Consider the following 23,889-nt stretch of genomic DNA (forward strand, 5'->3'; position numbering starts at 1 on the left):
TTGGGAGCCAATTTGTTTTCAGCACTTTTATTTCCATGACTGATCAAAACTCGTTCTCATGGCTTTCTGATCCCTCTGCAACAGACATATGGTGCGCAATAAAATCACAGTATCGAATCGCAATACGTATAGAATCATGAGACTCGCAATGCTGATGCATATATCTTATCGTGAGGTTCCTGGCAATTCCCAGCCCAAGTTCATTTGCCACAACAAATCTCTTCGCTAGCAAACGCGATGTCTTCTCCAAAACGGCAATGTGTCTCCAGCAATGTTTACTTTTTTGACGTTCTATGGCATCTCCACTTTCCAAGCATATATGACCACATGTAATATTTTGGTAAGTGATGCAAATAGTGAACTATGTAGGGCCAGGATGTAAAATATATGTAGCTGCAGCAATTTCTCTTATCTGATATGGTAAGTAATGGGGCTTAATTTATAGCTCCCTAAGAGTTTGACGAACGGGTCCGTGAACGCGATTCCAGATATATTTACCTCTGAATAAACTGCCTTTATTACACCATATCCACATCCAGTAAACTTGTGATTATCAACACTAACCTCATCGTTGTGGCGGCGGACAGCTAGCCTGTATCCCTCGTCATCCAGTTGAGTGAGTGGCAATGTCTTTTTCGTTCGTACCAATTTTTTGGAAAATCCTCGGGTGTAGGACTTTCCGCCTTTAGTAGAAACCTGTTGAATTATTAAATTTGGTCTGGGAGGTCCTAATTGTTTCGTTGCCAATTTATCTTCATTTGTTCGCCGACAAAAAGGAACTTCTTTCAAACAATCCACTCTTTTCTCAGTTACGTTCATGGTTACGTAACGTATGACGAAAGCGCGTAAGTGCAAGCCCACAGACACCCATTGAGATTGTATTGAAGGCTCTGAAATTTGAAAAAAATAGATTTTACATGGGAGTCTATGACAGAAGTTCTGGGCGATTTTCAATCTGACTGAAATCGCCCCAAAAGGGGGTGGAGCCATTTGAAGCACGACTTTAGCCTGATTCGACATTTAGTGGCAGTGTGGCACTGTGGCAGATCAGACGTATAGATTACAACACTGATAACTACTGTTGCCGTGATATAATTGATTAGAAAAAAAATCCCTTCCTTTTCCCGTTTGGCAGTGCGTCGCCCATATCGCCCTATTGAACAGGCCGTCCCTGGTGACCAATAAAGACAAAACAAGTCGACTATAGAAACATGGATTGGTAGCAGCTAGTACTCCGGTGACGACGAACGCCGAAGCCTGCCCGAGCAAGGAGGAGGGGCAGCCTCGGTTGAATCCGTGACAGCACAGCACAACAAGGTGAGTCCAAAAATGTATTGTATGCTGCTGCATAAATTATGTAATATGCCAGGGAGATATGTGTACTGTAGCTAAGAAAGTAATACTAAGTGTATGTTGTGTAGTAAGCTGTTAGTTGCCCATATGCCTCACCCAAATAATTTGGTCTATTTACCCCTCTTATTTTCACCTACTGTTCTGACTTGGTGGTGAACATGTAGCCTATAAACTGTTTTAGAGAATATCATTGAATATTGTAAGAGCTTTCATTGTCTGCTTATATGCCCCCTTTATTTATCCTACAGTTCTGACTTGGTGTACAGGGAGAACACTGTAAGAACGGCCTATGTTCTGAATTCTGTCGGTGTACATTTCAAAAGTGCTAAACAAATAGTTATATTGACTACGTCCATCCTAGCTCGCTCATTAATGTCTTAATCGAAATTACGGATTGCCTCTTATCCGCTTGTCGTCCCCTTATGCCATAGTTTGTACATCTCAATTGTCATTAGAAACCACATTTGTTTAAGCAAATCAGCCGTATAAGCTATGTTTTTTTTAAAGGCAGTAAATTAGGCTGAATTAACTGTTTCGCTGCCAGACAAGGCTCCGCCAGGTGTAGCAGCGGTAAAATGTTGGAACTGCTGTTGGGACAGCTTTATGTAGGCCCTAACAATTTGTGGGCACAGTTTGTCAACGTTCTAGTGCAATTAATGTATTGTTTTGTGTTGTGTTGTGTAGTGGCTTTGCTGGCATGCAACACCCCTTTTTTTGTTTTGTTTGTCCCACCAAGATTTACATGCGAAAATCGCCACTGGACCCACTTCAAATTATTTTTGATAGAACAAAAGTACTTTGAGCTCATTCCATAGACATCGACCCTGATATTATTAAATCTGACAATTCCATTAGGTTATGGACAAAATGTTTAGTGCAGGAAATACAGCGAGCTCCAAAGGTATTGGGACAGTGACAGATTTCTTGTTGTTTTGGCTCTGTATTCCAGCACTTTGGTTTTTAAATGACACAATGACTATTACAATACATTACCAAAAGTATGTGGACACCTCCTCGTCGAAATCGTGGGCATTAATATGGAGTTGGTCCCAACTTTGCTGCTATAACAGCCTCCACTCATCTGGGAAGGCTTTGCACTTGATTTTGGAACATTGCTGCTGGGACTTGCTTCAATTCAGCCACAAGAGCATTAGGGAGGTCGGGCACGGATATTGGGTGATTAGGCCTGGCTCACAGTCAGCGTTCCAATTCATCCCAAAGGTGTTCGATGGGGTTGAGGTCAGGGCTTTTTGCAGGCCAGTCAAGTTCTTCCACACTGTAGTGTTAAGATTTCCCTTCACTGGAACTAAGGGCCATAGCCCAAACCATGAAAAACAGCTCCAGACCATTATTCTTCCTCCACCAAACTTTACAGTTGGCACTATGCATTCGGGCAAGTAGCGTTCTCCTGCTTTCCTCCAACAACGAACAGTTCTTGTGCTGACGTTGCTTCCAGAGGCAGTTTGGAACTCGGTAGTGAGTGTTGCCACCGAGGATGGACGATTTTAATGCGCTTTGCGCTTCAGCACTCGGCGGTCACGTTCTGTGAGCTTGTGTGGCCTACCACTTTGTTGTTGGTCCTAGACGTTTCCACTTCACAATAACAGCACTTACTGTTGACCGGGTCAGCTCTAGCAGGGCAAAAATGTCATGTTGAAAGTCACTGAGCTTTTCAGTATGTGCCATTCTACTGCCAATGTTTGTCTATGGAGATTGCATGGCGGTGTGCTCGATTTTATACACCTGTCAGCAACGGGTGTGGCTGAAATAGCAGAATCCTCTAATTTGAAGGGGTGTCCACGGACCTTTGAAGGTTAAAGTGTAGGTTAAAGTGCAGACTGTCAGCTTTAATTTGCAGGTATTTTCATCCATATCGTTTAGAAATGATAGCACTTTTTGTACATACTTTTGGTCTCTAAAATGGGGAGACTATGTACAAAAAGTGATGTAATTTCTAAACGGTTCACCCGATATGGATGAAAATACCCTCAAGTTAAAGCTGACAATCTGCAACTTAACCTCATCGTCGTTGTATCATTTCAAATCCAAAGTGCTGGAGTACAGAGCCAAAACAACAACAATACTTTGTGCTCACTGTACATTATGTTTCTTTGCATGGGAAGGACGTTGTTCATAGGAAACAACTGAAGCCTGTCACGTGACTCACATTGAAAACCGATATTGTCAGCAAACATTTTGTCTATCTCCACAGATAGCTCAAACCCAACAGGAACGAAAATATATCGGAATAAATAATTTTTTTTGCACAAGGACAGTCTGCTCTCTCGCGTGGAAAAGGAGCAATGCGAGAAACATTCTTTCACTTTTTACCAACAGTTTTATGGTTTATATGGAGACCTTTGCCTAGCTATCACCTTTAATGCTAGAATCCTTAGTTGCTACACTGTGTTTGACTTTTTAAAATGATATATTAATGATTAATTCATCATGCCCATTTATTCTTGAAGAATAAAACTTAGAAATTCAGCTGTTGTACCCCATCAGAGCCCAAAATATAAGCTGTTTTTACTCTGTTTGTAAATAATGTAAATGTAAACTAACACTGTATAGCCTCAAAACATGGTTAAAACTATAATGTTGATATAATGGATGCCCATTCCTTGCATCCATAGCTCTGTCTATTAATTTGCGAGTGGTTACATTTCTCCAGGTCCAACCCTAAGCTTTTTACCAAAACAGAGGTGGGGTGGCGCTTTGTTATTGTTTCAAATAAGGATTCTAGCTTTAACCCTTTAAAACTGGCCTCATTCATTCAGACAATAGCTGACACAATGTAGCACATGTTAAGATAACTAACTTGTGTTACCAGTATCATAATGTTGCTATATGTTTAATGTACAGAACATAACTGTCATTAGATTTCATGTTGACTGTTTCTGGATTCAGAAATCAGTCAATAACCAAAAACAGCCTCCAGGCCTTCATCCATCAGTAACATTGATGAGAAGGAAAACACCAGACTCATGGTCTAGGGAGCCACTTCTTGTCAACACTGAGATATACACTATACAGCGCATTCGGAAAGAATTCAGACCCCTTGACATTTTGTTACGTTACAGACTTATTCTAAAATGGATTCAACTATTTTCCCCCCTCATCAATCTGCACACAATTCCCCATAATGACAAAGCAAAAACATGTTTTTATACATTTTTGTAAATGTATAAAATAAAATAAATTGAAATATTACATTTACATAAATATTCAGAACCTTTACTCAGTACTTTGTTGAAGCACATTTGTTAGCAATTACAGCCTCCAGTCTTCTTGGGTATGACGCTACAAGCTTGGCACACCTGTATTCGGGGAGTTTCTCACATTCTTCTCTGCAGATCCTCTCAAGTTCTGTCAGGTTGGATGGCGAGCTTCGCTGTACACCTATTTTCAGGTCTATCCAGAGATTTTTGATCGGGTTCAAGTCCGGGCTCTGGCTAGGCCACTCAAGGACATTCAGAGACTTGTCCCGAAGCCACTCCTGAGTTGTCTTGGCTGTGTGCCTAGGGTCGCTGTCCTGTTGGAAGGTGAACATTCGTCCCAGTCTGAGGTCCTGAGTGCTCTGGAGCAGATTTTCATCAAGGATCTCTCTGTACTTGGCTCCATTCATCTTTCCCTCAATCCCGACTAGTCTCCCAGTCCCTTCTGCTGAAAAACATCCCCACAGCATGATGCTGCCACCACCATGCTTCACCGTAGGGATGGTGCCAGGTTTCCTCCAGAAGTGACGCTTGGCATTCAGGCCAAAGTGTTCAGTCTTGGTTTCATCAACCCAGAGAATCTTGTTTCTCATGGTCAGAGTCCTTTAGGTGCCTTTTGGCAAACTCCAAGCAGGCTGTCATGTGCATTTTACTGAGGAGTGGCTTCTGTCTGGCCACTCTACCATAAAGGCCTGATTAGTGGAGTGCTGCAGAGATGGTTGTCCTTCTGGAAGGTTCTCCCATATCCACAGAGGAACTCTGGAGCTCTATAAGAGTGACCATTGGGTTCTTGGTCACCTCCCGGACCAAGGCCCTTCTCCCCCGATTGCTCAGTTTGGCTGGGCGGCCAGCTCTAGGAAGAGTATTTGTGGTTCCAAACTTCTTCCATTTAAGAATGATGGAAGCCACTGTGTTCTCGGGGACCTTCAATGCTACAGACATTTTTGGTACCCTTCCCCAGATCTGTGCTTCGACACAATCCTGTCTCGGAGCTCTATGGACAATTCCTTCGACCTCTTGGCTTGGCTTTTTGCTCTGACATGCACTGTCAACTGTGGGGACCTTATATAGACTGGTGTGTACCTTTCCAAATCATGTGCAATCAATTGAATTTACCACAGGTGGACTCCAATCAAGTTGTAGAAATATCTCATGGATGATCAATGGAAACAGGATGCAGTGGAGTTTAATTTTGAGTCTCATAGCAAAGGATCTGAATACTTATGTAAATAAGATATTTCTGTTTTTAATATATTTGTAAAAATGACAAAAAACCTGTTTTCATTTTGTCATTATAGGGTATTGTGTGTATTTATTTTTTATCCATTTTAGAATAAGGCTGTAACGTAACAAAATGTGGAAAAGGTCAACCGGTCTGAATACTTTCCCAATGCAATGTATATACACAAACGTATGTGGACACCCCTTTAAATGAGTGGATTCGGCTATTTAAGCCACACCCATTGGTGACAGGTGTATAAAATCAAGCACACAGCATTGCAATCTCCATAGACAAACATTGGCAGTAGAATGGCCTTACTGAAGAGGTCAGTGACTTTCAACGTGGCGCCGTCATAGGATGCCACCTTTCCAACATTTTTGCCCTGCTAGAGCTGCATCGGTCAACTGTAAGTGCTGTTATTACGAAGTGGCAATGTCTAGGAGCAACAACAGCTCACCCGCGAAGTGGTAGGCCACAGAAGCTCACAGAACGGACTGGCGAGAGCTGCAGAGCGTACCGCATAAAAGTAGTCTGTCCTCGGTTGCAACACTCACTACAGTTCCAAACTGCCTCTGGAAGCAACATCAGCACAAGAACTGTTTGTCGGGAGCTTCATGAATTTGGTTTCCATGGCAGAGCAACGTCCGCGCACAAGGCTAAAATCACCATGTGCAATGCATAGCGTTAGCTGGAGTGCTGTAAAGCTCACCGCCATTGGACTCTGGAGCAGTGGAACGCATTCTCTGGAGTGATGAATCACGCTTCACCATATAGCAGTCCGACGGACAAGTCTGGGTTTGGCGGATGCCAGGAGACCGCTACCTCCCTGAATGCATAGTCCCAACTGTAATGTTTGGTGGAGGAGGAGTAATGGTCAGGAGCTGTTTTTCATGATTCGGGCTAAGCCCCTTAGTTCCAGTGAAGGGAAATTTTAACGCTACAGTCTACAATGACATTCTAGATGAATCTATGATTTGTGGCAACAGTTTGGGGAAGGTCCTTTGCTGTGTCAGCATGACAATGCCCTTGTGCACAAAGGGAGATCCATACAGAAATGGTTTGTCGAGACTGTTGTGGAAGAACTTGACTGGCCTGCACATAACCCTGACCTCAATCCCATTAAACACCTTTGGGATGAATTGGAACGCCGACTGCGAGCCAGACCTAATCGCCCAACATCAGTGCCCGACCTCACTAATGCTCGTGGCTGAATGGAAGCAAGTTCCAGCAGCAATGTTCTAATATCTAGTGGAAAGCCTTCCCAGAAGAGCAGAGGCTGTTATAGCAGCAAAGGTGGACCAACTCTATATTAATGCCCATGATTTTGGAATGAGACGTTCAACGAGCAGGTGTCCACATACTTTTGGTCACATAGAGTATCAAGGAGCATACCCTCTATCTTAGTCAAGAGATAAGAAACTAATTGTGTAAGGACTCTTTGATTGCCATATGTATGAATCATTTGTGTACTACTGATCAGTGTATCAACCCATATTGATATATAATCTGTTTGTGCATTTTGCATAATTCAGTCTATTGACTGCAAGCATGAATTAAATCTAAATCGGTGCTAGTGATGGTGTTAAATTGCAGAGTTGAAACCCTCATTCAAATGAAATATGCAACAAAATAGTTTTAAATGTCACTGATGGTTGTCCTCTCTCTTCGGTCATCTCACACAGAAGAGAAAAAGGAGAATAAATCCACGGAAGAATTGTTGTCAAGAGCATATTATTCCTTTCACGAAACCCGCCAAAGGATAGTACCTTCCATACCCCTCAAGTTGAGAAGTTGTCCTCATTGGATTCTCTCCAACCAATTACACCAGTCACTTGAATGGATCGGGCCGATGGTGGCAACCTACAATTATTTTGCGCAGTAGATTCTGAAGAGATTCATTCACTCTGCATCGACGTGTCCAATCGAGATGGACTCTCTGACAGATGGGAGTGGAAAGAGGTGAAACTAGTCATTTGAACTCAGGCCCATGTAAAGAGCAATCTCCTCAACTCAAAATCAGAAAATCTCACTAAGTTATTCCTTCCCTCACCTCACTTCTTTTACTGCTTCTCTATTTGAGCCCTTCTTCCTCCCCCTCACTCTCTCCCCCCACCTCCCACCTTCTCTCTCTTGTGTCCGTCTCTATTACAACAGTCTATTTCCACGCCAAACCTCCTCAATGAAACAGTGTAATGATTAATGGTCTAGCAGCCTCTATGCTGATCATTAAACAGACTCACTCAGCCTTTTCTTTTTCAAAATGTTATAGATGATGTCCATCGTCACAGCTACAAGATACAGTATATCCATTGTAATTTCTCACTGTTACGTTCCCCAGCAAGAAAACAAGAAGTGTCGCTCAAACAGAAGGGGGAACTAACAAAGAGTCACTGACAACAGCCAAAACGAAACAGATTGGGTTTTAGGAAGGGTTCTAAAATACACTTTTGGGGGTGTCCACTGAAAGTTGCATAGCAAAAACAACTGGGTCCTAAAAGACACCCACCGTGAGCGGCCACTAAATTTACCCACTAAGAGGCAAACAAAAGAAAAACCCACACCAAACTTAAAGACAGGAAGCAAACCAAAAAGGTGGAGCAAAATTACATCAGATAAAGGATTGTTTGTCTAGAAATCTAAATAGGGAGCGCCAACTAAAGGTGTTAACCCGTCGCATCTATCAAGACAACTGGAGCACTGGGCCAGCCACTGTTAAATAGCACCTGGGCCAGCACAGGTGAAACACTTTCCCACTAACGAGATGGCAACCAGCACAGGTGTAACACATACTGACTAACGAGGTGACACCAACCGGTGCGCCCTACGTTCTAACAAGCTATACATCCAACCTCAAAACAAAAATGAAAAAAACTAAGCCTGTAACACCACTTAAACAATTGGCACACATGATGTATTCCAAGATAGGACAACTGGCGTGAAGGAGTTCTGCAGTGGTGCATGTTGAGTGAATGCCTTCAAGTTAAATAGTCTTTCTCCACTTTCTCAATTTTATTGATTTTAGTTTTATTGATGTGGAACTTGATTGTGAAATTGGTCGGATGATTGAAGAAATGATATACTGTACTGTAATTATCAGACCTCCCTCAGTAAGAATTGTTGTACTACCACAGACAAAGAAACCCTCATATGCACAGCTATTGGTTCAGATACTCTAGTAGATAGTAAGGTATTATCCCATATACTCTCAAACGTAAACTTATAAAACATGTATGTTCTCACACATACAAACTGGCTATAATCTGAGGTCTATCTTTGTGTGATCTTTACCGAGCAAGACATCTCTCAATAAAACATAAATCAACAGCAGCAAACCCATTTCTATGCAAGCAGGTGTCTTAACTTGCCCTGAAGCAAGAAGCTGGACTTGTCTGTGAAGAGCCCAGGTATATAAACCCTGGAGAGTGGTTCATGCATTCCCCTTAAAACTTCAGGCCTATACTTCAGAGTATACTCTCCACTTCTCTGTTGGAGTCTTCTCTTTCTCAACCAGAACATGTTTTATTTTCTTCCCCATCCTCTCCCATAGGTCCAAACTTGAAATCTGAAGATTCCTGTTTTTGGCAGTTCTCAAAAATGTGAAAGTTTGACCTTGTAGATAGAAATAGCAATATTAACCGCAAAAAAGGTTGGACTCACGGTCTGAAAATGTGTTTTCATACGCACTGTGACTAATTTAAAGTGTTATTTTGTTTAATTTAGGTGCAAGATAATTAGATCCCCATCATGTGTTATTTTAAAATTCTCAAATGTTTATTCAGCCCAAGGCCTTCTGCCGTTTTGTTTGCCACAAGCCCAAGGTCTCACTTCTGTGTATGCCCACTAAAGAACTGTGGATCTGTGGTTGCGCAGCCCTGGAGATAACTTTGAAGCTAACCTGATCCATGCAATGTGGTTGTCTTGCCGTGGCAGGAAATAATGTGTGGCTATAAAGGTTAATTCAGGTGTTAGCAGTGCTGGCTAGACTGTGAATATGTCATTCCCTTATTCCTTATTCCTTATTCCTTATTACTTATCCCTTATTACTTATTCCTTATTCCTTATTACTTATTCCTTATTCCTTATTCCTTATTCCTTATTCCTTATTACTTATTCTCATTCCTTATTCCTTATTACTTATTCCTTATTACTTATTCTCATTCCTATTATTTTTAGAACTCGCTTTTGGCATCCCCTTCAATTCAGTTATGGTTTAATTATTCATGAATAGTGCATCATTTATTACAGGCTTGTTTATGCATGACTGGCTGCCCAAGGGTTTTGTTTATTTTGTTTTTATTTTGTTTGGTAGATGTTTGGAACTTGGTTTGAAGGCTCTGTTGGTAGACGGTTGGATCCAGCCTCCATGAGTTAAACATCTGATTCTTGCCAGGGAAAGGCTGGACAGCCTTTTTAAGAATACCTGCTACTTGCCTCCGTCCACGAGCCAGACACAGTCACGCAGTCCAAATACACTGCTTTTCTAACTTTTTTCAGGCATTTATTTACATCTTAGTCTTCACATAGTGAAAACATTTACTCTAAAAGTACATGTATCAACATTTTCAGAAGGCACAGTGGTGCAACTAAGATTCATAAAATGCACCTCCATGACTAGATTGAGGCAGACAATGTTAAATTGAGTCGTGTCGCCGCTTTGCCCATATTTGGATCGATAATAGCGGCAATGTACTATTATTATATTTTGTTACAACTTACAAAGCCAGGTTTCGATTTGATTCAACCTCCATTGAAACACAGCAAGATCATAATCACTTATTTCATGTATTCTGAGGCGGCTAAATTAACTTTGCAAGGACGACTTCCTCCTCCGAGGAGCAGGGTATTGATCTTGCACTGTTAGATCTGCTCCTGACCTTTGACCTTTTAAGCTGCTGGTGTGCATGAGAGTGTATGGTGTGGCTATGATCTGTCTGTCTGGGAATTGCAGTGGTCCAACCAATAAATCAAAGGGAGGAGAAGAATGGACAGCAGGTAGGTTGGCTGCTGCCTTCAGCCATGGAAAATGGAGTCTGAGGTCATGTGGGATTACCACTGTTTCACTGCAGTACATGATAGGCGTGGGAGCCAGTATTAGTCCATTCACCACCAGCTGGGTTAGACATGGCTAAAAGTGATGGGTTAACTATTTTTCACTCAATTTCTTCATCGTTATCTTTCATATGACAGAATAGAATCCTATAGTTTACTAATATGTTGTGTATGGAGGCTGGGTTTGGAAAGGTATTGGGCTGGGTTTGGAAAGGTATTGGGCTGTATTTGGAAAGGTATTGGGCTGTATTTGGAAAGGTATTGGGCTGTATTTGGAAAGGTATTGGGCTGGGTTTGGAAAGGTATTGGGCTGAGTTTGGAAAGGTATTGGGCTGTATTTGGAAAGGTATTGGGCTGTATTTGGAAAGGTATTGGGCTGGGTTTGGAAAGGTATTGGGCTGTATTTGGAAAGGTATTGGGCTGTATTTGGAAAGGTATTGGGCTGGGTTTGGAAAGGTATTGGGCTGAGTTTGGAAAGGTATTGGGCTGGGTTTGGAAAGGTATTGGGCTGGGTTTGGAAAGGTATTGGGCTGAGTTTGGAAAGGTATTGGGCTGGGTTTGGAAAGGTATTGGGCTGGGTTTGGAAAGGTATTGGGCTGGGTTTGGAATGTCGTATGTGCCCAGACTCTAAAATGATGTCATCAGGATTTAAAGGACATACTCTGAAGGAGTCTAGGAGACGATGTGAGATGTAATTTCCATGATTGATAGGCCCGAGCTCTCTTTGGAGTCCATCAATTTCTCACAGTCTATCAACCGTCTTTGTAGTCCTGTAGGAGAGACTGCAGTACACTGATGGGTAACAATCCATAACTGTCAAACCAATATTTCCCATTTTCAGAATTTTTATTCAATTGCTAAGTTTTATTAAATGCAGATAACACCTTTGTGAGGTGAACTTTTTCCGTTTGCATCTGCTGTGTTTCACAAATAGTCTGTACTTGAGCCTCTCTAACTTACAGCATACTGGAGGGAAATGTATTTTCAAGCCTAGATTGTTTGCTTTTTAGTGAGCTCCTTTGTGCTTTCTGTTGCATCACTAACCATATCTGAGTAAACAAGCTGACTGGCCCATTACTGGCCCATTACATCCTGTGAGTTAAAAGACAAAGCCTGAGAATATGGTGTGTAACAGTGTGATCGTGCGTACGGGAGAGTGGACATAGAAATCAATTGTTGCAGCTAATGCATTCTCCACACTGCTCTCTCTGAAGTATGTTTAAGTCCCATGTGGAGGGAGTTAGTACTTTATTCTATAATCAGCAGTCCTGTGGCATGACCTGTTCTTTACTGATTTAAAAACCTGGCTGACAAACCACATAAATCCACACACATTACAATGCACCTATGGATTCACCATTCACCCTCTCAACCAGTCACAGCCCACTTCCACATAATTTCAACAACAAAAAATAATTGTGATGACGTTGAATCAATGTGGGAAACGGATTGGATTTTCACAAAGTTATCAACATAAGGGATTTTTTATATATTTTGTACCCAACTTTTAACCTAAATCCAATGATATGGTGACATTTGTTGTTGATTTCACATTTTAAATTGTTAGTTGACAACTAAAGTAGATGTTGAAATGACATCTGTGCCCACTGGGAGGTGTGTGGCTTAAATAAATAGTGCCAAAATAAGGACTGCAGGGAAAAAATGCTGCCAGGGATCAATTCATCATTGAAATAGTGAGCGTGGTGGAAGTATCCATCTCTCTTCATGGGCATTTGTAACAGTAGCATGCCAGCATTGCAACGAGAGGCTTGATCGATCTGCCAGAGGCTTCATGGCATTGCACTGAAGAGAGACCTGGTCGTCAGTCATTGCGCAAACCGGGCGAAGGGTCCTGCACTGTGTTGGCAGGCCCGCCCTTTGTTCACCGCTGTGGGATTGCTCCTTTTCAAATGTTAAACAGAAATGGAGGGAAAAGAGTGGAGTCAGGGCCTCACCTTTGTATGTGTCAAATAAACTGAGTTTGATGGAACCTGGCCATCTTACAGGCATTGTGCCAAGCAAAGTGGCACACAACTTTTTTTATTTTACCTTTATTTAACTAGGCAAGTAAGTTAAGAACAAATTCTTATTTACAATGACGACGCTGGGCCAATTGTGCGCCGCCCTATGGGACTCCCAATCACGGCCGGTTGTGATACAGCCTGGAATCTAACCAGGAGGTCTGTAGTGACGCCTCAAGCACTGAGATGCAGTGCGTTAGACCACTGCGCCACTCGGGAGCCCTTTATCTGATGGAGTTTTTCTGAACCAGGGTGCTTGTCAATATTGGACCATTAGATTTCAATTTCTATGTAATATTGGTTGCAGTATTTACCTGTTGGGTTGTAGACTACCTCAGTCCCTGTAGACACAATTGTGTGTGTCCGAACCTGTATGATAGGCATAGTGCTTTGTTGCTCTGTACTTCTGATTGGTAATGGAAAGTAGTGTAACTTAATTCAGTGATTGTTTTAATTTGACTTCTATAGCATCCTGTCAGTAAGACTGAAATATCACAGATAATCATAACCTCCAAAATAACTTCAGGGTTAAGCATGCCTGCGAGTGTTCAGCTGAGTTAAGCCTGACAGATATATCCGGTGGTGGGAAGGGAGCCTTGAGCTGCAGCTTCACTCTCCTCTCCCTCTACCACACACTCACTCCCAGCTTCATTATAACTCTGCTGCTCCAGGTGTCCTAATCTACTGATAAAGCAAAGCTCATAATCCATCAAAAGAGATGCCAGGGCTAACAGTTCCATTTACTGTCGAGGAATCAGCTTTAACAAATTGTATTTTCTTTCTTTTTCCGAAAACTTTGACTGGTTAAACTATTTGACTCTTTTGTAAATCAAATCAAATGTATTGGTCACATACACATTAGCATATGTTATTGCGGGTGTAGCGAAATGCTTCTGTTCCTAGCTCCAACAGTACAATAGTATCTAACAAATCACAACAATACACAAATCTAAAAGTAAAATAATGGAATTAAGAAATATATAAACATTAGGACGAGCAATGTCGGAGTGGCATTGACTCAAATACAGTAGAATAGAATACAGTACATACATATGAGATGAGTAAAGCAGTATGTAAACATTATTAAAGTGACTAGTGTTGCATTATTAAAGTGACCAGTGATTCTATGTCTATGTACAGTGGGGAAAAAAAGTATTTAGTCAGCCACCAATTGTGCAAGTTCTCCCACTTAAAAAGATGAGAGAGGCCTGTAATTTTCATCATAGGTACACGTCAACTATGACAGACAAAATGAGAAGAAAAAAATCCAGAAAATCACATTGTAGGATTTTTAATGAATTTATTTGCAAATTATGGTGGAAAATAAGTATTTGGTCAATAACAAAGGTTGCTCAATACTTTGTTATATACCCTTTGTTGGCAATGACACAGGTCAAACGTTTTCTGTAAGTCTTCACAAGGTTTTCACACACTGTTGCTGGTATTTTAGCCCATTCCTCCATGCAGATCTCCTCTAGAGCAGTGATGTTTTGGGGCTGTCGCTGGGCAACACGGACTTTCAACTCCCTCCAAAGATTTTCTATGGGGTTGAGATCTGGAGACTGGCTAGGCCACTCCAGGACCTTGAAATGCTTCTTACGAAGCCACTCCTTCGTTGCCCGGGCGGTGTGTTTGGGATCACTGTCATGCTGAAAGACCCAGCCACGTTTCATCTTCAATGCCCTTGCTGATGGAAGGAGGTTTTCACTCAAAATCTCACGATACATGGCCCCATTCATTCTTTCCTTTACACGGATCAGTCGTCCTGGTCCCTTTGCAGAAAAACAGCCCCAAAGCATGATGTTTCCACCCCCATGCTTCACAGTAAGTATGGTGTTCTTTGGATGCAACTCAGCATTCTTTGTCCTCCAAACACGACGAGTTGAGTTTTTACCAAAAAGTTATATTTTGGTTTCATCTGACCATATGACATTCTCCCCAATCCTCTTCTGGATCATCCAAATGCACTCTAGTAAACTTCAGACGGGCCTGGACATGTACTGGCTTAAGCAGGGGGGACACGTCTGGCACTGCAGGATTTGAGTCCCTGGCGGCGTAGTGTGTTACTGATGGTAGGCTTTGTTACTTTGGTCCCAGCTCTCTGCAGGTCATTCACTAGGTCCCCCGTGTGGTTCTGGGATTTTTGCTCACCGTTCTTGTGATCATGTTGACCCCACGGGGTGAGATCTTGCGTGGAGCCTCAGATCGAGGGAGATTATCAGTGGTCTTGTATGTCTTCCATTTCCTAATAATTGCTCCCACAGTTGATTTCTTCAAACCAAGCTGCTTACCTATTGCAGATTCAGTCTTCCCAGCCTGGTGCAGGTCTACAATTTTGTTTCTGGTGTCCTTTGACAGCTCTTTGGTCTTGGCCATAGTGGAGTTTGGAGTGTGACTGTTTGAGGTTGTGGACAGGTGTCTTTTATACTGATAACAAGTTCAAACAGGTGCCATTAATACAGGTAACGAGTGGAGGACAGAGGAGCCTCTTAAAGAAGAAGTTACAGGTCTGTGAGAGCCAGAAATCTTGCTTGTTTGTAGGTGACCAAATACTTATTTTCCACCATAATTTGCAAATAAATTCATAAAAAATCCTACAATGTGATTTTCTGGATTTTTTTTCTCAATTTGTCTGTCATAGTTGACGTGTACCTATGATGAAAATTACAGGCCTCTCTCATCTTTTTAAGTGGGAGAACTTGCACAATTGGTGGCTGACTAAATACTTTTTTCCCCCACTGTATATAGGGCAGCAGCCTCTAAGGTGCAGGGTTGAGTAACCGTGTGGTAGCCGGCTAGTGATGGCTATTTAACAGTCTGATGGCCTTGAGATAGAAGCTGTTTTTCAGTGTCTCGGTCCCAGCTTTGATGCACCTGTACTGACCTCGCCTTCTGGATGATAGCGGGGTGAACAGGCCGTGGCTCGGGTGGTTGATGTCCTTGATGATCTATTTGGCTTTCCTGTGACATCGGGTGCTGTAGGTGTCCTGGAGGGCAGGCAGTGTGCCCCATGTGATGCGTTGGGCAGACCGCTCCACCCTCTGGAGAGCCCTGCGGTTGTGGGAGGTGCAGTTGCCGTACCAGGCGGTGATACAGCTGAACAGGATGCTCTTAGTTGTGCATCTGTAAAAGATTGAGAGGGTCTTAGGGGCCAAAACGCATTTCTTCAGCCTCCTGAGGTTGAACAGGCGCTGTTGCGCATTCTTCACCACACTGTCTGAGTGGGTGGACCATTTCAGAATGTCAGTGATGTGTACACAGAGGAACTTGAAGTTTTCCACCTTCTCCACTGCGGTCCTGTCGATGTGGATAGGGACGTGCGCCCTCTGCTGTTTCCTGAAGTCCACGATCAGCTCCTTCGTTTTGTTGACGTTGAGGGAGAGGTTATTTTCCTGGCACCACTCCGCCAGGGCCCTCACCTCCTCCCTTAAGGCTGTCTCATCATTGTAGGTAATCAGGCCTACTACTGTTGTGTTGTCTGCAAACTTGATGATTGAGTTGGAGGCGTGCGTGGCCACGCAGTCATGGGTGAACAGGGAGTACAGGAGGGGGCTGAGCACACAGCCTTGTGGGGCCCCTGTGTTGAGGATCAGCGAAGTGGAGGTGTATTTCCTACCTTCACCACCTGGGGGCGGCCCGTCAGGAAGTCCAGGACCAAGTTGCACAGGGCAGGGTTCAGACCCAGAGCCCCGAGCTTGATGATGAGCTTGGAGGGTACTATTCAAGCAAGTGGGAACAGCAGACTGGGATAGGGAGAGATTGAATATATCCGTAAACACTCTAGCCAGCTGGTTTGCGCATGCTCTGTGGACTTTGTTGTCCTTAAGCCATTTTGCCACAACTTTGGAAGTATGCTTGGGGTCATTGTCCATTTGGAAGACCCATTTACGACCAAGCTTTAACATCCTGACTGATGACTTGAGATGTTGCTTCAATATATCCACATAATTTTCCATCCTCATGATGCCATCTATTTTGTGAAGTGCACCAGTCCCTCCTGCAGCAAAGCACCCCCACAGCATGATGCTGCCACCCCCGTACTTCACGGTTGTGATGGTGTTCGTCAGCTTGCAAGCAGCCCCCTTTTTCCTCCAAACATAACAATGGTCATTATGGCCAAACAGTTCTATTTTTGTTTCATCAGACCAGAGGACATTTCTCCAAAAAGTATGATCTTTGTCCCCATGTGCAGTTGCAAACCGTAGTCTAGCTTTTTTATGGCGGTTTTGGAGCAGTGGCTTCTTCCTTGCTGAGCGGCCTTTCAGGTTATGTCGATATAGGACTCGTTTTACTGTGGATATAGATACTTTTGTACCCGTTTCCTCCAGCATCTTCACAAGGTCTGTTGCTGTTGTTCTGGGATTGATTTGCACTTTTCGCACCTAAGTACGTTCATCTCTAGGAGACAGAGCGCGTCTCATTCCTGAGCGGTATGACGGCTGCGTGGTCCCATGGTGTTTATACTTGCGTACCATTGTTTGTACAGATGAACGTGGTACCTTCAGGCATTTGGAAATTGCTCCCAAGGATGAACCAGACTTGTGGAGGTCTACAATTTTTTTTCTGAGGTCTTTGCTGATTTCTTTTGATTTTTCCATGATGTCAAGCAAAGAGGCACTGAGTGTGAAGGTAGGCCTTGAAATACATCCACAGGTACACCTCCAATTGACTCAAATTGTGTAGATTAGCATATCAGAAGCTTCTAAAGCCATGACATCATTTTCTGGAATTTTCCAAGCTGTTTAAAGGCACAGTCAACTTAGTGTATGTAAAATTCTGACCCTCTTGAATTGTGATACAGTGAATTCTAAGTGAAATAATCTGTCTGTAAACAATTGTTGGAAAAATTACTTGTGTCATGCACAAAGTAGATGTCCTAACCGACTTGCCAAAACTATAGTTTGTTAACAAGAAATTTGTGGAGTGGTTGAAAAACGAGTTTTAATGACTCCAACCTAAGTGTATGTAAACTTCCGACTTCAACTGTACATACTGTTAGATTGGCAGCCAGGTGAGCTGTGAGCTATTTTGACAGGTGTTCTCATATGAGCCCCCTCGGTCCATCGCTGAGCGTGGGGTGGAATTTGCCAGGTAATTTCTCAGGGCCCAATACCCTGTGTGACCAAGCATTTCACCGCTGATCGCGGAGACCCGGCCCAATGGCAATGTTCGACATGTGGGGGATATACGAGCCCGATGGAGCGCTGCTCGCGTCGAGGCAAATTATAGCTCTCGGAGGCTGTGACGCGGAAAAATAGCTTTACAATTTTTTCCCAGGTCACCCCAAGGGAACAGGAGGGAGAAGACAGACTAGGAGAGGAGCTCTGGCTGTTCGCAGATGTGAAGGATGGCTGCTGCTATTTTCAGCCCTCCTTTGTCTTCTACTGCCTCTTGTTTGTACACATAGCAATTGTGTTGAGTTTGTGTGTGGCTTTGAACACATCTGTCATCGATGGTAAGTGAACAAAAGATTGAGAGGTTACAAAGGGGGGTGGGGGGGAGTGGAGGGTTTGGATATAGGAGAGGCTCAATGGATTGTAAAATATAGATATGCAAAATGAATTGCAAATTGACACATACACCCAAAGCACACTTTAATGTGGTTTCTTGATTTATTGACATCATGGAAATAAGTCACCTAATATTGTGATTCTCACAACATGGCTGCCTTCAGTATTATGTATCACAGCCACCTGTGTACTAGAGCAATGCCCATCAGCTTGACATAGCAGGGATGCACAAGTTTCAGACCAACTCAGTGGCCTTGTGGTTAGAGTTTCAGCCCTGATTCCGAGTCATACCAAAGACTGCAAAAATGAGACCTAATGCGTCTCTCCTTGGCACTCAGCATTAAGGAGATAGATTGGGGGTAAGGCCCTGCCATAGACTAGTGTCCCGTCAAGCTACCTCACGCTACAGAAACAGGATATGGGCTCCTGCTCCTATGAGCCGTTCTGCCGCACACAAGTCAATACTTGTGCAAGGTTACTTACTTACACACATTTCAGGGTGAGGTTCAGAAGTAGGTACAGCATATGATAAATAGCAGTGACATATTGTAAAAACTGGCCTTTAACAAAGTAAGATTCATGAAAGTTATCTCCACTCTTCATGGAGATACTCATCATGCTGGTCAGATGCTTATAGCTAGGATTCAAACCAATGCAAATTAACGAGCTGCGCACCGATAAAGTAGATTTTTAAAGGTAATTTACCAGACGTTTTTTGATATTGTGTTTGCCAAAATTGCTGTGTATTCCGCCATAAATCACCTATAAGAGTCAATTGGAGTGACAAGTTTGTTCATCTTTCGATGGTTTGATTCTCAGCCAGTGTTCGTGTATTTGTTGTGGGCAAATACACAGATTTTCAGATTTGTCCAGTGCCTTGTGACAGAGTAGTATAATGATTGTTCAGACTTTGCCCAGGAACTTTGCCTCTAATAAATGAGACAATGGTGTTTCCTTTTTGCGTTCATTTACATCCTCTTTCCCTGAGACGTGGTGGTTGTGTACAGGCTGTTCTCTACAAGCATAACCTTTAAGAAAATCCGACATGGCAAAGGTGCTGAATAATTACATTTTCATTTTCAAATGCCTGCCGTCTGTAGCGAAGCGTAAATGTTTTAAAAAAAGGTGTCATATCTTTTGCGACTGTCACTTTACCCCTAGCTGTGACAACAGCATTTTATTAAAGAAATCCTCCTTGAAAAGTTTTCAGTAAAAATATAAATTAAATGGATTCAAATGCATTTAATAGCAGCACCAACCGAAGCGTGACCAGGTTTTATTTCTCATTATTGTTACCTTTATATAATGTTTTATTTTCAGAAAAACAGGCTTAAAATTGTTTGTAGTTGAAACCATCATTATTTAGCTAATTTTTATTCTGGTTATGCAGGCATGTGATGTATACTCTGAAACTTGTTTCATTGTTTGTGTGTTTGTTTGGACTGACTCAATAGTCTGTGTAAAGAGAGGCAATAATACGGAACACCCAGAGCAGTACATCAAAGGAAGCTTATGTTACTCTGTCCACAGACCTATATTAACTTCTGATATGTTACAAATGTAATTTAACAGCCCACACTGCAGAATACCCCCAAACCCCTTAAACAATAAAGATAAACAAACAGAAACACACACAGAAACGCACAAACACTTTCTTGCAATTAAATAGATACTGTACACAAGCATGAACACTACTAACCTTGGGATACAAACAAATGTACACAAACTATATCAAAGACACCCTCCCTCCTCCCTCCGTCTTCACCCTCCCTCCTCCCTCTGTCTTCACCCTCCCTCCTCCCTCCGTCTTCACCCTCCCTCCTCCCTCCGTCTTCACCCTCTCTCCTCCCTCTGTCTTCACCCTCCATCCTCCCTCTGTCTTCACCCTCCATCCTCCCTGTCTTCACCCTCCCTCCTCCCTCTGTCTTCACCCTCGCTCCTCCCTCTGTCTTCACCCTCCCTCCTCCCTCTGTCTTCACCCTCCCTCCTCCCTCTGTCTTCACCCTCTCTCCTCCCTCTGTCTTCACCCTCCCTCCTCCCTCCGTCTTCACCCTCCATCCTCCCTCTGTCTTCACCCTCCCTCCTCCCTCTGTCGTCACCCTCCCTCCTCCCTCTGTCTTCACCCTCCCTCCTCCCTCTGTCTTCACCCTCCCTCCTCCCTCTGTCTTCACCCTCCCTCCTCCCTCTGTCTTCACCCTCCCTCCTCCCTCTGTCTTCACCCTCCCTCCTCCCTCTGTCTTCACCCTCCCTCCTCCCTCTGTCTTCACCCTCCATCCTCCCTCTGTCTTCACCCTCCATCCTCCCTCTGTCTTCACCCTCCCTCCTCCCTCTGTCTTCACCCTCGCTCCTCCCTCTGTCTTCATGATGCTATTGCTCTAGTCTACATCCTCCCACTAAGCGGTTATTCATACAGTGAATTGACATGATGAAATACCACACTTTTTTCAGACAGATAAAACAGCGTGACACTCCACAAAATTCAGAATAAATAGCATGTTTAGTCTCGCAAAAAAAAAACAAGCATTACAAACAAGAATTAAAACATCACCGTTCTCAAAAACCCTACAAAAGGAACAATTAAATCTCTAAAAGATTTACATTTTACCCGAAATCACTAGGGCCAGCCACGTGTTTTTGCTGACCTGACTAGGAAAATCTCTGGGCCCTATACCCCCCATCCTATACCCCCCGCCTTATACCCTGCCACCCGATATCCCCCCTCCCTAACACAGCCTCCCTATACCCCCCTCCATATACCCCCCATGTCACTAGCCTGTACCAGGGACCTCCACTCTAGCTGACGATGTGGGGACCCAGTGGGTTGGCTTTACCCCACACTCCCGGTACCTTTGTGGGGAGGCAACAGCAGGTTGACTACTTCCCCAGGTGTATGCTCAGTGGCAGCTTCTGGGGATATTTTGGAGGGAAACAAACCCAGCCAGCCTATGTGCCTTCAAGCCTGTGAATAACTACGTTTTGAAAAATAAATCCAGCCCTCACACTCTTTTTCAACAGTGACAGGCTGCTAGAAAGAAATGTGTGTGTTAGTGTGTGTGTGTGTGTCTGTGTGCAGATGTGATGACTATGCTGGTTATAGGCTTTGATGCCACTAAGCGATAATTTGACATCACTCCAGCAGGGGGTTATCAGTTAAAAAAAATATATTGGCACTTTCTATAACAGATTTTGTCTTACATCTGTTAGAAAGATTTCAACTTCTCTCTCTCTCAGCCACCCAGCAGTGACAGAAATGTGTGACAGAGCGAACTCACAAAGCGCGAGTGAGAGGCTTAAGCCTAGATAATATCTTAATGAAATGTTACTACGAAGGATCATCTGTATCTCCTAAGCGCATCTATACACAAGCAGTAATCATCCGACTAATGATCTTTGTTCTGAGGTAAGAACTGGCTATTGGCTCTTGTTCATTTCATATACAAACACGGCTTAAGTAAAAATAGACTTTGTAACACTGCTGGGAATCACTGTTTGGTATTGTTGACATTACAATGTAGTCATTTCAATGTGAGGCAGAGTTTATGGAGCAAATAGACTGCACTGTGAACATATTAAATGTTTCATTGATACACTCCATCTACTATTCAAAGTGGCGATACTCACATCTATCTCCCGCATTTTCATGTCATGTTGAAGAAATTCACTCATTCTCTTGCTCTGAAGGTGTGCTGGAGACTATTTTGTTATTAAAACTTACTTAAACCACCATGCAGTCTTTCCTGACAATTTCCCATTAAACTACTGAGAAAGGCTCAATGGGGTGAAAAACATTGTCTCCTGATGCGATCACCAGGTAATAGGCAGATTAATTTTCCACTCAAAAATCATATAATGCGTCTTCCAACAAGAGTGTTGTGTTTTACAGCACTTTGCTGTTTAGTGTGACATTTCCCTACAGTATATTTAAGAAAATAACATCCCCTTAGAAACACCCATTAAAATAGCTTTTTGTTTGAAAGGATAATTTTTAAACAGTAGTGGTCCAGAAGCTTCAGGATTTGGAAACCAGAGACCAGCAAAAAATATACATTATGTTGTTCACATACTGCAGATAATAACATCCATAATAACATCCATCTTCTACACATAACCATTTTCTCTGAACCATTGACTGCTCCCATACAATACCAGCACAACTAAGATTGCCCAGAGAGCAACAATCATAGTAATCATAAAGCTCAACAATTTACAATACATATTCACAACATTCAAAACTGTACCTAGTAAGCAAGTGGGTCAGACAATCATGTGACAATCTTCAGAAAGCATTCACACACCTTGACATTTTGTTGTGTTACAGACTGAATTTAAAATGGATTCAATTGAGATTTTTTGTCACTGGCCTACACACAATACCCCATAATGTCGAAGTGGAATAATGTTTTTCAAACATTTTATAAACTAATAAAACATTAAAAGCTTAAATGTCTTGAGTCAATAAGTATTCAACCCCTTTATTATGGCAAGTCTAAATAAGTTCAGGAGTAAAAATGTGCTTCATAAGTCACATAATAAGACTAGTTCTGTGTGCAATAATAGTGTTTAACATGATTTTTAAATGACTACCTCATCTCTGTACCACACACATACAATTATCTGTAAGGTCCTTCAGTTGAGCAGTGAATTTCAAACACAGATTCAACCACAAAGACCAGGGAGATTTTCCAATGCTTCGTAAAGAAGGGCACCTATTGTTAGATGGGTAACAATAAAAAAAGCAAACATTGAATATCCCTTTGAGCATGGTGAAGTTATTAATTACACTGTGGATGGTGTATCAATACACCCATTCACTACAAAGATTCAGGCGTCCTTCCTAACTCAATTGCCAGAGAGGAAGGAAACCACTCAGGGATTTCACCATGAGGCCAATGGTGACTTTAAAACAGTTACAGAGTTTAATGGCTGTGATAGGAGAAAACTGAGGACGGATCAACAACATTGTAGTTACTCCACAATACTAACCTGATTGACAGAGTGAAAAGAAGGAAGCCTGTAAAGAATACAAATATTCCAAAACATGCATCCTGTTGCAACAAGGCACTAAAGTAATACCGCGAAGAATTTGGCAAAGCAATTCACTTTTTGTCCTGAATACAAAGTCTTATGTGTTGGGCAAATCCAATACAACACATTACTGAGTTCCACTCTCTTCATATTTTCAAGCGTAGTGGTGGCTGCATCATGTTATGGGTATGCTTGTAATCATTAAGGATTGGGGAGTTTATAAGGATATAAAAAAATGGAATGTAGCTGAGCAAGGGCAAAATCCTGGGAGATGAATTCAGCAGGATGATAACCTAAAACACAAGGCCAAATCTACACTGGAGTTGCTTACCAAGAAGACAGTGAATGTTCCTGAGTGGCCGAGTTACAGTTTTGACTTAAATCTATTAAAAAATATATGGCAAGACCTGAAAATGGTTGTCTAGCAATGATCAACAACCAATTTGACCGAGCTTGAATAATTTTGAAAATAATAATGGGCAAATGTTGCACAA

The sequence above is a fragment of the Coregonus clupeaformis genome, chromosome 16 (assembly GCF_020615455.1).
Source record: "Coregonus clupeaformis isolate EN_2021a chromosome 16, ASM2061545v1, whole genome shotgun sequence".
NCBI classification, from domain to species: Eukaryota; Metazoa; Chordata; class Actinopteri; order Salmoniformes; family Salmonidae; genus Coregonus; species Coregonus clupeaformis.